The sequence below is a fragment of the Narcine bancroftii genome, chromosome 2 (genome assembly GCF_036971445.1).
Source record: "Narcine bancroftii isolate sNarBan1 chromosome 2, sNarBan1.hap1, whole genome shotgun sequence".
NCBI lineage: Eukaryota > Metazoa > Chordata > Chondrichthyes > Torpediniformes > Narcinidae > Narcine > Narcine bancroftii.
Genome location: NC_091470.1, coordinates 16,285,498 through 16,298,066, shown reverse-complemented (window position 1 = coordinate 16,298,066; position 12,569 = coordinate 16,285,498). Strand labels below are relative to the sequence as shown.

General features: G+C 36.6%; 1 protein-coding gene across 4 annotated transcripts in view; it reads right to left on the bottom strand.

The window, feature by feature from the left end:
• LOC138753231 (centrosomal protein of 128 kDa) overlaps window positions 1–12,569 on the bottom strand; it is a 539,432-nt gene that overhangs the window by 23,526 nt on the left and 503,337 nt on the right. The gene's annotated exons all lie outside the window — the stretch shown is intronic.

Sequence of the window (12,569 nt, the reverse complement as noted above, 5' to 3'; positions counted from 1 at the left end):
TATTGAACCCTCAACCTTGCAGATCAGAGGTGAGCAAGGCACCTACTGAGCCAGTAATGCTTGTAAAAAGGGCAAGAAACTGCAACATGGGAATCCCAGTAATGGTTCAATTGTCCTTTCACAGAGAATTACTGTGCGGTCAGTCACTTTTATGTTAACATGTCAAAGACCTGTTACAAATCAGCAGGTAAGAATTTGTTAAACTGATTTGGTATGTCAGTTAAAGCTAAAAGGTTGTTGATACTCCCTGTGGTTTCCCCTACAGTTGGGTGACTAACTACAGATTTCTGTAACTGGTCCATTGAAAATCCTTATTCAGTCCTGACCCCTGTCTCCTTATCGTTAGCCTCCAACCATGTTTCAGCTAAAGGTTAATACAGTATAAGCTCATGCAACGGCATTCCTTCTTCTATTAGGCTTATTAAGAAAACACTAAGGTCAAAAATACCTCTTAAAGGTCAACAAGCTGATATTTTTCTCTACATTCCTCTCCTCATATACACCAGCCAACCTGAGGAATATTTTCAGCATTTTTTGTTTTGATTTCAGATTTCCATAATCTGGTCTAGTGTTGGACTGAGTTGAGCAATTTCTGACAATCACCAATTCCATATCAATGTTTAATTTCCACTATTTACTGCATTTTCTTCTCATGATTTCAGATAGTTTCCTGCTGTTATCAGACTCCTTCGCACAGAGAGTGGTGGGCCAGGTGAAGTGGAGAACACTGAAGAAAAATTTGGACAGCGAGATGGATGGGAGGGGTAATGGAATGGGTGCAGGTCAATGGGACTGGACAGAATATGGTTTTAGAACCTTTGGCAGTTGTTCTTGGTGAGAAATGAAATTTTACAGGGATAAATAGAATTGGAATTCAGCATGAAGTTTCTCTATCAGCAGATGAAGTTTTATTCTTTATTTCAAATCCTGAGGCTTCTATACCAAATATATTAACTTTATTTGTTCAATTTAGTCAGTTTTCGGGCTAAAAATTAAATTTACATAAAGGGGTCTTTTTCAGGATATTCTAATTTTCCTTTCAAAAGAGTGAAAGACCAATTTAGATATTTCAGGATTATAATTACTAGGAATTACAATTTTTTAAAATACTCTATTTAATTTTTTTAAAAAACCACAATGACAGCAAATTCTAATAAAATTCATATTGAGAAAATTATTTGTGGATAACATAACAAACACCCCTCCCCCCCCCCCATTAATTCCCACCCTCCTTCCTCTACAACTACTCACTAAGAAGAAAGGAAAAGGAGATCATCAATTATATTTATATATATATATATTACATATATATAATTCAACTTTTCTGCTGTGAAACCAAGAATCATCACCGGTATGAATTGAGAGCTCAAATCTTCAAATCAACAATTTTCAAATATGGGCTCCATACTTTCATAAAGAAATGATATTGATCCTGTAAATTATATGTAATCTTTTCAAGAGGGGTACAAGATTTCATTTCAGTATGCATTCTTTGCATTCCCAAAACCAAATCAGATTTCCACGTAATAGCAAAACATTTCTTAGATACAGCTAAAGCTAAATGTAAAATTTCAATTTGATACATAGTCAATCTTATTTTTAAACCAATCATTTTAACATCTCCTAATAAGAACAACATTGGAAAATCTCGGCGGATCAGCGGCCCCGTCACCGTGAATCGCGGGTCGGCCTGCGGCAGGGAGGGGGAGTGGGCAACGGTCCTGGCGAGGTCAGGCCCGAGGCCTCCGGTTCCAGGCGCTGGGAAGCGGCCTTGGCTTCCCCTGACACCGGCCAGGCCACGCTGCGGTGGGGGGGCGGGCGGGGGGACACAACAGTGCGGGGGCATCGGCTCTTGCTGCAGGGTGGAATCTCGGGGGATCAGCGGCCCCGTCACCATGAGTCGCGGGTCGGCCTGCAGCAGGGAGGGGGGAGTGGGCAACGGTCCTGGCGAGGTCAGGCCCGAGGCCTCCAGTTCCGGGCGCTGGGAAGCGGCCTTGGCTTCCCCTGACACCGGCCAGGCCGCGCTGCGGTGGGGGGGTGGGCAGGGGGACACGACAGTGTGGGGGCATTGGCTCTCTCTGCAGGGCGGCATCTCGTGGGATCAGCGGCCCCATCACCGTGAGTCTCGGGTCGGCCTGCGGCAGGGAGGGGGAGTGGGCAACGGTCCTGGCAGGTCAAGCCCACGGCCTCCGGTTCCGGGCGCTGGGAAGTGGCCTTGGCTTCCCCTGACACCGGCCAGGCCCCAAAACCAGAGTCCACGGTGAGACCCTGCAACGTAAACAGAGGAGGTGGGGGTGATTAGCGGGCTGACGCCAATGCATTCTGGGATTTGTTGTATTACTGTGCATGTGCTATACTGGCGCGGCGGCCAGCAGGCCACCTCTAATACATTTTTGAAATGATCTTGCGGGCCAAATATAATTATATCACGGGCCAAATTTGGCCCGTGGGCCAGAGTTTGACATGTGTGGACTAGGTGATTTTAAGCTGTAATCTAACTTTTCAGTTAAAAAAGCTTTTACTTGATAATAACGAAAAAGTATTAGTAGTGATCACATATTTTTCCTTAATTCAATTAAAAGATATAAATTTCCCCACTTCAAAACAATCCTCCACCTTCTTATTCCCCAATTGATTCCATGTCTTCAAGAATTGATTATTAACAGTAAAGGGAAATATGTTTATTTTGATATAAAGGCGTTTTAGATAAAAACTTACCTTTTTCACCTATCTCATAATCAATTCTATTCCTTAATTCAATTAAGTGTTTCAATATTGGCAGATCTCTGCCAACTAACAATTTTGAATTCAATAAATAAATTCTTGCATACATTCCTCATCAATTTTAGCTAACTCTATATTTGCCCATACTGAACATTCCACTATTAAATTTCAATTGAGCAGTTTTATGATAATCTGAAAATGTGGAAGTTGTAAACCACCAAATTCAAATTTCCAAGGATATTCTGGCCATTTTTTCTTTCCATAAAAGTTTTCTAACAATTAAGTTAAGATCTGTAAAAAAATTTTGAGGTATTTGGCAGGGAATAGATTGAAAAAGATATTGGATCCTTGGAAAATATTCATTTTAATACAATACACCCTACCTATTAAAATTATAAGTAAATCATTCCACCTATTTAAATCTTTAATTTTACTAAGTAACGGTAAATAATTCAATTTATACAAACTATCTAAATTTTTATCAATTTTAATACCTAGACATATAATTGGATTTTGTGTCCATTTAAATTGAGTAATTTGTTTACATTGGTCATAATCCCCTTCAACTAACAGCATAACTTCACTTTTGTCCCAATTAATTTTCTAACCAGATATTTCTCCATAATCTTGTAATTTATTATATAATGAGAACATAATGAATTTTCAGGATCAGTTATATATATTAAAACATCATCAGTAAACATACTGATCTTAAATTCCACTTTATCAACTTTAATTCCTTTAATCCTGACACTAATACCAATCTTGCCTTATTAATTGTGCCAGTGGTTCAATTGACAAAAGAAATACTGCCAGAGGCAAAGGACAACCTTGTCTGGAAGATCCAGTTAACAAAAAATAAGAAGAAATTCATCCATTAGTAACTAATCCAAAGGATTAATCCAATTAATAAATGTTGCTCCAAACTGAAAATTTTCTAAGACTGTAAATAAATAATTCCATTCCAATCTACCAAAAGCCTTTTCAGCATCTCATGATAAAATTAAAGCTAAATCTGACTTCCTCTGAGATGCATAAATTAAACTATTTTGCAATATTATCAGCAGAATATTTCTTTTTAACAAATCTAGATTGATCTGAATGAACTAACTCTGGAAAACACTCATTCAATCTTATCGCTAAAACTTTAGCTACAATCTTTATAGTCTTTATAGTCTATATGACTCTTGTTTTAATAAATCGCTATCTGTCTTAGATATTACTGTTACAATAGCATTTGAAAAAGATTCTGGTAATGAATGGGTTTGGGTTGTTTGTTTTAATACTTCCTTAATAAAGGCATTAATAAATGTTTAAGCTTTTTATAAAATTCACAAGTAAATCCATCTTCACCTGGAGATTTACCATTTTGCATGGCATTTAAAGCCTGAATAACTTCTTTTAACATAAATGGAGAGTCTAGATCTTTATGAGCTTGACAATTTAAAGTTGGAAGTTGAAGCTTATGTAAAAATCCCTTAATTTTCCCTTCATCGTTTTTTGATTGAGATGTAAGTAACTTAGTATAAAATTCTTTAAAAGAATCATTTGTCTTGCAATTTATAAGTAGTTTTTTGAAATTTTTTTAGCAGCATTAATAATCCCTGATGTTTTTTTTTCCGCTTTCAATTGCCAAGCCAAAACCTAGTGTGCTCTTTCTCCCAATTCATAGTATTTCTGTTTAGCTCTTTCAATTAATTTCTATATGTCTCTTTCGAATTATAATGGATTTTCTTATTTACTAATTCTATCTTTTTTTCTCAGATGGATCTTTTAGTAAGTTTTTTTCCAAAGTTTCCACCTCTTTCTCTAATTCATCTACCTCTAACATAATTTTTCTTAATCTTAGTGGAGTGATTATTATTTGACCTCTTAAATAAGCTTTTAAAGCATTCCATAAAATAAATTTATTATCAACTGAATTAGTGTTTATATCTAAATATATTTGTCTTTGATTTCTTATTAAATTGCAAAATTCAACACTTTTTATAATGAAAAGTTAAATCTCTGTCTATAAGTTGAATCAATTTTATCAAAACTTGAACATAATATCAATAACGGTGAATGATCTGATACAATTCTAGATTTATATTATTTTGCAACTCGCCCTTGCAATTGATCTGAAATTAAAAAGAAATCTAGAATAAGAATCAAATCAATATGAATAAAAGTCTAAAATTCTGAATGAATTTGCCAATTCACCAAAACAAATCTTCCCACAAAATCAATAGCCACTGATTCTAATTTAAATGACAACGTTTTATTAATTAAAGTAGCTACTCCTCTCGCCTTAGAATTAAAAGACAAAGCTATAACTTGACTAACTTAGAGTTTTGATGCTCTTTCTCTGTTAAATGAGTCTTCTGCAAAAAAGCAATATCAACTTTTAAATATAAGCTAAAACATACTTCCTTCTAATTTGGTTATTGACCCCATTCACATTAAATGTTGCATAATTCAAACTAAATAACCCCATAATAAAATTTCAAAAATGGTTGACCCCCATTTCCACCCTGCCACATCTCAGCTCCACAGCCAAACAACATCTCCAAATATAAAAAAATAGGAAATCCCTAAATAATAAAGAAGAATATATAAAATCCCCTTTATTACTGGAAGTGGCCCTCGCCATTAAGTGGCATGCGACCTTGGAAGGAGAAGACAGAAAAAAAGAGTCCGCCTCCTCCAGACAGAATATTCAAAACAATGTCAGTCAGTCAATCACATATGATAAGCTTCTGTAAGATCTCTACTGACTTGATCCTCATCAATTTCAACTTCAGTCAGCTTTTGGCTTTCTGTTGAAAATTCTTCTCTCAGTTTATCCTGGTTCATTTTCATTTGCTGAGATGAATAATGCTGATTTCCATTTTGCTTATTGTTAGGTAATGAATTAGCAATTTCCAAAGCTTCAGATTCATTAGCTAAAAATTGTGTTCAGTATTCTCCATAAAAGACTTTAAGAACTGCCGGATATCGAAAGGCAAATTTATATCCTTTCTTCCAGAGAACTGATTTTGCTGGATTAAATTCTTTTCTTCTCTTAACAAAAGCATTACTCAGAAACATAAAAGACTACTCTATTATTCCCAATCATTAATGGACTTTGCTGTTTCCTGGCATTTTGAACTGCCAATTTCAATATCATTTCTCTATCTTGGTAACGTAAACACTATCAAAATGGAGTCTGGAAGTTGTCCTGGATATGGCTTCTTTCTAAGAGTTCTATGCTCTCTATTAAGTTCCAGTTCATTCGGAAAATTTTCAGACCCCAGAATTTCAGGTAACCGGTTTTGAAAAAACTGTATTGGATTAGTACCTTCAAAATCTTCAAGAAGTCTGACAGTTTTAACTTTATTTCTACGGCTCTGATTTTCCAGCACATCAACATTTTGCAACTGGTCATTTCTCTGAACCTCCCATGCTGTAAAGGAATCTTCCATCTTATTAACTGTGTCTTTACATTCTTCTACTTCTATATGACATTCTTTTTCAAATTTTTGAACTTTAATTTTACTTGGTCAACAGTTATTATACATTTTGCCATATCAGCCTTCAATACAGTAATTTCTTCCTTAATACCTTCCAATTGTGTAGTAAATTCTGTTCTTACTTCTGCAAATTTTTTATCCATTTTCTCACTCATTAAATTTATTTGTTCAGAAATCTTTTGAAAAATTTGGGGGCCCATGGGTTCTGGAGTAACATAATATCTTCCCACTTTATCTTGAATGTACTGACTTCTTCCATCATCTTCAGATTCCTCTCCTTGTGACTGTGACACATAACCTTCTTCTATTCTGATTTTCTCCTCTTCCTCTTCTGTCAATGTTGTCGGCAGCTGAACCTGTGCACGAGCCCTTTGCCTGGCCCTTGTCTGGCCAGAAATGCTGGTTGACATGGGTCCAGCAGGCTTTGTGCAGGCTGTTTCTGCTGTGCGCTTGCGCAAAGGTCCGCGTACAAGCAATTGCTCCTGGGTTGTCTCTACAGTTTTCCTCCATGCTCCAGCACCATCTTCCTCAGCTCCTCAGTGAAGTGGCACTGGAAATCGGATTCCTACCCGAGAACATTGCACTGGCTGAGGCTGGAGAGGAATCAAGACCTAAGGTTGAACTCTCAAGGTAGGCCCAGTTTTTAAATTACAGTTGATTCTGTTGTCATTTTCTTTACAGGTTGAGCCTTAGATTTTCTTGTAGCCATTGTTAGAGAACTTTAAAAGAACTTTAAAGTTATTGACTTTTTAAAAAAAATTAAAAGACAGGCTTTAATTAATTCTGCCAGGAGAGGCATTTTCCTACGTCTCCCACCTGCACCATCATGCCACGCACCCAATTACAAAAATTTATTGAGGGAACATTTTTTGGTATTACTTAATCATATTAAAGTATTAATATTGGGATGGTCACCTTTATCTGTTGCAATGATTGGACACATCAATTCAGTTAAGATGAATATTTGAATATGTTTGTGTCATTTTCAATCTTTACCAATATTTATCCCTAAATTCTTTTTTGATTCATTGAATTCGATTGACTCATCGTATATATGGCAAAGAAGACAACCTCGTATAAATAAGGCTCATCTCCAAAAGACTGAAAGGAAGAACGAGATTATCACCACCAAGCTTTAGATTCTTTTATTGTGCAGCCAATATATGTAATTTCTCTTATTGTTACATTTTGATAAGTAGATATGGAATTGAATTTTTCTAAAAAGACATCGATGTTGGCTATTTTAGGTTAATTTTCACCTTTTAGTTTTTATAACGAGGCATAAATTTAGGATATGGGCATAATTTAGGAAAATTTTTGGTATCGTAGTTTTTCTCTTGCCACTCCTATTGGAATAAATCATCTTTTCCAACCCTCCTTGTTAGATATAGGTTTTAAGGAATGATACACATTAAACATTAAACATATTAAAGATCTTTTTATTAAAGGTAATTTTGCTTCTTTTGAACAACTATCAACAAAATTTAATCTTTGAGTTTGTGAAATGTGTGCAAGATAGTTTTTTACAACAATATGTAGAGGTGCCGACCAGAGAAGGAGCAGTGTTAGATCTACTGTTGGCAAATGGGATGGGTAAAGTGACGGAGGTAAGTGTTGGCGAGCACTTCGGGTCCAGTGATCATAATGCCATCAGCTTCAATGTCATTATGGAAAGAGAGAAATCAGGGCCAAGGATTGAGGTTTTTGATTGGGGAAAAGCAAGATTTGAGGAGATGCGAAAGGACTTGCAGGGTGTGCATTGGGACAATTTGTTTTATGGGCAGGATGTAGTAGAGAGATGGAAGTCTTTTAAAGATCAGATTTTGAGAGTGCAAAAGCTTTATGTTCCTGTTAGGTTAAAAGGAGGGGCAAAAGGTTTGAGAGAGCCGTGGTTTTCAAGGAATATTGGAAACTTGGCTCGAAGAAAAAGGGAGGCGTACATTAGATATGAGAAGCATGGAGTTAAGGAGATGTTTGAAAGATACATTGAATGTAAGAGGAATCTTAAGAGAGGAATTAGGAAAGCTAAAAGAAGGTACGAGAAAACTATGGCAAGCAGGGTGAAAACTAATCCAAAAGAGTTCTACAAATATGTTAATGGTAAGAGGAAAGCTAGAGACAAAATTGGTCCCTTAGAAAATCAGAGTGGAAAACTGTGTGTGGAACCTAGAGAAATGGGGGAGATATTGAACAGTTTCTTTTCTTCGGTATTCACTAAGGAGAAGGATATTGGGAGATGTGGGATAAAAAAAAGCAAATTGGGTAAATATGGGGAATATAGAGATTACAAAAGGTGTAGTTTTAAGGTTTTTGAAGAATATAAAGGTGGATAAGTCTCCGGGACCAGACGGGATCTTCCCCAGGACATTGAGAGAAGTGAAGGAGGAAATAGCAGAGGCTCTGGCGGTAATTTTTCAAATGTCATTAGATATGGGGATAGTGCCGGAGGATTGGCGCATTGCGCATGTGGTTCCGTTATTTAAAAAGGGTTCAAGGAGGAAGCCTGGCAACTATCGGCCTGTAAGTTTGACGTCTGTGGTAGGTAAATTAATGGAGAAAATTCTTAGAGATAGTACTTATAAACATCTGGATAGACAGGGTCTGATCAGGAGCACTCAACATGGATTTGTGGGAGGAAGGTCATGTTTGACCAATCTGATTGAATTTTTTGAAGAGGTGACTAGGAATGTGGATGAGGGTAGCGCAGTGGATGTTGTCTATATGGACTTCAGTAAGGCCTTCGATAAGGTACCACATGGAAGGTTAGTTAGGAAGGTGCAGTCTTTAGGTATAAATTTTAAGATAGTCAAATGGATTGAACATTGGCTGAAAGGGAGAGGCCAGAGAGTGGTAGTGGATAATTGTCTGTCAGGTTGGAGGCCGGTGACCAGTGGTGTGCCTTAAGGATCTGTATTGGGCCCATTGTTGTTAGTTATATACATTAATGATCTAGATGATGGGGTGGTGAATTGGATTAGTAAATATGCAGACGATACTAAGATAGGTGGAATAGTGGATAATGAAGAAGGTTTTCAAGGATTGCAGAGGGATTTGGGCTGCTTAGAAAAGTGGGCTGAAAAATGGCAGATGGAATTTAATGCTGATAAGTGTGAGGTGCTTCATTTTGGTAAGAAGAATCAGAATAGGACATATGTGGTAAATGGGAGAGCATTGAGGAATACAGAAGAGCAGAAAGATTTAGGAGTAACGGTACATCGTTCCCTGAAGGTAGAAACTCACGTGAATAGGGTGGTGAAGAAGGCTTTTAGTATGCTGGCCTTTATCAATCATTGCATGGAATATAGGAGTTGGGAGGTGATGTTGAGATTGTATAAGACGTTGGTGCGGCCTAATTTGGAGTTCTGTGTGCAGTTCTGGTCGCCTAATTATAGGAAGGATATAAACAGAGTGGAGAGAGTGCAGAGAAGGTTTACCAGAATGTTGCCTGGGTTTAAGCATCTGGAGTATGGGGAGAGATTGGACAGATTGGGTCTTTATTCTTTGGAGCGTAGAAGGTTGAGAGGGGATTTGATAGAAGTATTTAAGATTATGAAAGGGATAGACAGAATGGATGTGGATAGACTATTTCCGTTAAGAGGAGGAAAGTTTAAAACAAGAGGACATGAGTTAAGAATTAAGGGGCAGAGGTTTAGAGGTAACATGAGGGGGAACTTCTTTACTCAGAGAGTGGTAGCTGTGTGGAATGATCTTCCGGGAGAAATAGTGGCGGCGGAGTCAATTGTATTATTTAAGAAAAGGTTGGACAGGTATATGGATGAGAAGAAGATGGAGGGTTATGGGCATTGTGCAGGGAGGTGGGACTAGAAAGGGGTTTTTGGTTCGGTGCGGACTAGAAGGGCCTAACAGCCTGTTTCCGTGCTGTAATTGTTATGTTATGTTATGTTATGTTAATAGGCAATTTTTTAAAGATATTTACAAATTAGGCATTTTTTTCTTTCTGATTTTCCTCAAATCTCTGAAGCAAATATTCTTGATGTATGTTTTGATATAAATTTTCCAAAGAGGATTAATATCAAATATTTATAATAATTTAATGGATTTAAGAATGGTCTCAATGGCCAGGATTACGAACGATTGGCAGTGTGATTTGAATAGACCATTCTTGGATGAGGATTGGGATACAATTCTTAATTTGATCAATGAGTCTTTATTCTGTGTCCGTTATTGTTTGTTGCAATTTAAGGTGGTGCACAGAATACATACGCCTGAATTGAAATGATCTCATTTTTATCCTGATTATGTGTTAAGTGTAAAATTTTTGAAGCTTCATTAATTTAAATGTTTTGGGAGTGTCTGAATTTAGAATATTTTTGGAAAGAGCTTTTCTAAACTTTATCATCAATTCTTAAGACTAAATTAGAATCATGCCTTTTGATTGCTTTATACATCCTGAAGAGGCTATATCTCTGTCCTCAACCCAGAAGAGAATCTTAGCTTTTGCTTTGTTGATACGCAATTTTGATGAAATGGAAAGACCTTGTTTCACCCACTTACATTCAAAGATGCAAAGTGTGAATTTGATAAAATGTGGGGCCCATTCATGGATTATTATCCTAATCTGAGGATTGAAGTGGTGTAGATGCTCCAGAGATTCCCTGTCTGGTTCTGGGGGCCATTATTCAATTACAATATATAATGTTTAGAGGGAGAGGGTAGATTAGTGTGGATACATTTTTTTCCTTTTCATTATTAAGAGTAATGATTAAAGGGGGGGGGTTAACTACAGATTACAGGTCATAACGGATCACATGATCACATAAGAGAAGCATAAAATATCTTGTATAAGGGAATTTTACGTGTATTATTTGTATCATTTTTGTATTCAATATTGATTTTGAACATAATACAACTTATGATTTAATTATTTAATTGCAATATTATAATTGTAGAATTTGATGTCCTGAATGAAATGTTATGTAACAATTATGGTTATGTTTCTAATTTTCAATTGATATGTGACATATATATATATATATATATATATATATATATATATGTTATCATTAATATATAATGTATAAAAGGTTTTTGTAAAACTCAATAAAAATATTTTTTTAAAAAGAATACTTTAGCACAGTTTATAAGGGCCTAAGGGCCTGTTACTGTGCAGTCATGTTCTATGGTCCTGAACAGACCACTCATTAGTAGGAGCTGACTCACACTGCTTAACTGTACTTTTCTGTTTAACCACACACCTTACATTTCTGTCCTAAGTGACACCATAACCTTCACTTCCATTTTATTATAACACTCTTCCCTGCATCTTTGTTTTCATTCATGCACTGTTGTACTCTGTATAGGTTTATTTGACTGGATAGCATGCAAAACAAAGCTTTTCATTTGTATCGCAGTACAACAGGACAATAAACAATTCAGTTCAATAATTTTACTTCTCCCATTTTCAACTCCTTCCGTCTGTAGGAGTTTAGAAACAGTTACTTTTTGATTATTGTAGGAGTTTAGAAACAGTTACTTTTTTGATTATTGTAGGAGTCTAGAAACAGTTATAGAAGGTAGAAAAAGCAAGGAAATAGCTAAAATGTTCTTTGTGTAAAATGGCGCATGAAAAAGTAGACAAGATAACAGAGGAATTTAAGGAGATATAGAAATATGCACGTACACACAAAGGGCTTGTTTAATAGGGTATGGGGAAAGGAGGTGTGAGTACGGGATAGGAGAAAGTCGGAGTCAGTCAAGAGTCAGGCGAATAGGGAAAAGTGCCAAACCAATCCAAGAAGGATAAATGTAAGAAAAATGTAAGGGGAGGTGAATTGAAAAATGTATAAAAACAAAGAAGCTTCCCGCCCTCGGTGTGCTTTCCCGAGGTAGGGGGAGAGTACCCAACCTTGCAATGTTGTAAATGTAAATAAATGTTCTTTGTTCTCAACTTCTGTCTCGAGCATATTTTGTGAACGAGAAGGCACTTCTCATGTGCAATCTTGTCAAAGCCTTTACTAAAGTCCATGTAGACAACATCCGCAGCCTTTCCATCATCAACTTTCCTGGTAACCTATTCAAAAATTGGTTAAACATGACCTACCAAACACAAAGCTACGTTGACTATCCCCTAATCAGTCCCTGGCTGTCCAAATACTTATATATCCAAACTCTTAAGACACCACCTAATAATTTTTCGACTAGTGATGTCAGGCTTACTGGCCTATAAATTTCCTGCATTACTTTTGGAGCCTTTTTTAATCAACAGAACAACGTGAGCTACCCTCCAATCCTCTGGCTCGTTACCTTCCCAGCATAAGGTTTCACAAGGATGCCTGTGCCACCAGTTGCTGAGGTCTCTAGAATTTTCCCTCCTCGACCTCATCACCCTTCTAT